Genomic DNA, 2,402 nt, shown 5'->3' on the forward strand with positions numbered 1-2,402 from the left:
AAGCAGACTCACCATCAATTTCTCATCTCGATATTTCTTTTTATCTGTAGTACTCATCTCTCTAAGTGTTAACGGAGTACCATTCACAACATCGTTCTTTGTGGGCTTAACATACGGCTCTTCTGTGTGTTCCCACGCATCTAGATGATAAGCCTCGACCCAATTTCCAAAACGTTCAGACCACACGTTATAGTCATCAATATCCATGAGTTTGGGTGGTTTCTGAGATGTTCTGGTTTCATTTTCAATCATAGCACTTTGAGTCACTGACATCGGTGTTGCAAAAGCGTTATAAAACTCAGAATCCATGATAAACAGAATACTTTCTCAAATGCACACAACTTCAAACGGTCAGACAAATTTCAAACGACAGGATCTTATCTCAAGCGGTCAAGAAGCTTTCAAACAGTCTGATGTGATTTCAAACGACAGACTGTCTTTCAAACGGACAGATCTGGTTTCAAACAATAGGTTCTAATTTCAAACGATTGGACAGCAGTTTTCAAACGATGGGAACCAAACTTCAAACGGTCATGTAAATTTCAAATGATCACTCAAACGACTGGGTAGTTTCAAACGGACAGGCACTATTCTCGTTCAAACGGACACCAATTTTCAGTCAATTTTCACCATTTTTACTTCGAATTTCAAGCTGAAACTTTCAAGGCTTTGTCAGTAAACAATTCCGAACACAGTGTGAAGTTTTGAGCTGATTTTGACCGTGGAAAGTATCGGTTTTGGACAGAAGGTGTAGAAAATTAGATTTCCAAGCTGAATATGGCAAGAACTCCTCGTCCTGAGCTCTGATACCAATTGTAGGATCGGTTTCGCGACCTGAATGAGTCGTTCGGAAGAGCTCTAATCCGTTTCAGAGGCGGAAACTAAGAAACGAACTTGAAAACAGCTAGAAAATCACTTTAATCCTCTTTTTCATTCAATAAACAATGTCTACAATGAGAGGAAACACCGGCAGCACCTCGGTATCAAATTTTCGTATTGTTACAAATGACATCGTTTGAATGATATTTATACTAGAAGCTTGACCGTTTGAACATGCTCAAACGGACATGCATCACTCAAACGGAAGGTCTCAAACGGTCACAATTCAAACGACACACATCACATACAAACGATCAACTATCTCAAACGGAAGGGCTTGATCCAAACGGCCACACTTGCTTCAAACGGCCAGGATTCATTATCTTGTTTCGTGATGTCATGCTTGATCAAATCCACTCCTAGACCGAGACTCGACATCAGACGAAGACGATAGATGACTGCACCAACATCTTATTACTTCGTTAACTAGAAGTTACCATGTATCACAAGAGCCTGTTTTTAGGCGAGAAATTCTTTCCCCCAAACACCCACAAAACCTTAGCCAAGCATGGCTTTAAAGTTAGTTTTAACCAAACTTGTGCACATGTTGTTGCTTCCAACTGGAACATGGCCATGTGATGTAGCGTGTGTTACGATAACGAAGAGCAAAACACGTTGATTCTACGAATACCCGTGTTGATCTTCCCCAACCCCCAAAATTCAACCCAAAGGGCACAGAATTTGAAGTGAAAATTGAGTAATTTCGAAATTCATTTCTCACTATCCAAATTACAATAGAAAGACATAAATAGAGACAGAATTCGAAATGGGCCACAAAAAGGCCATGGGCCAAACACAAACCCAAAAACAAAATGCCAAAAACACTAAAAAAAACATAAAAAGATAAAAAAACTCATAGAAATAAGCGTTTTTGGGCCTGAACGATGACCCGTAGGCGGTTTGCAGCAAGATGGGCTTCGTTCTCACGATCTTTTCGCCTGCTCGCACGCCAAAAACCGACCCCCGTAGCCCAAGTTAGAGCCATTTTAGTGAAGCCCCTTTTGTCACACGATCTTGGGCCTCCAAATACAAGATGACCCGCTCCTCCATATTTGGACCCGCATTGTAACAACCCGCACCTTCGTGCGTTGTTACTACTCGATACACTCGTTACGCCTAGCACCAGAGATTCGGATCATAATGTAACTATATCAGATATATCGCTAAATCGAGGTATAATCAAATAATTACGCATATTCTATCGCTATTACAAACCTATTTTCATAAATTGTAACACTCACGATGATGTTGAGTGAGGACTTAATCTACCCTCCTCGATAACCGTGAGGTGTCAAAACGTAAACAAGCAACGCTAACAAAGACTATCGGGTGAGTACCATGTCTCCAGCCATCGTGACGATGACGGCAACACAAGCAAGTAATGCCCCGATAATCATTGTGGCTCATCACATCGAAGGAAGCACTCGAAGGCACGTGTAATTCGATCATCACACCGAATATTGGATATATTGATGCGTATATGCGACCTTTTGTGACTAATTATAATAAATAATTAAATAATT

This window comes from Helianthus annuus, chromosome 3, assembly GCF_002127325.2.
Source record: "Helianthus annuus cultivar XRQ/B chromosome 3, HanXRQr2.0-SUNRISE, whole genome shotgun sequence".
Classification (NCBI taxonomy): Eukaryota; Viridiplantae; Streptophyta; class Magnoliopsida; order Asterales; family Asteraceae; genus Helianthus; species Helianthus annuus.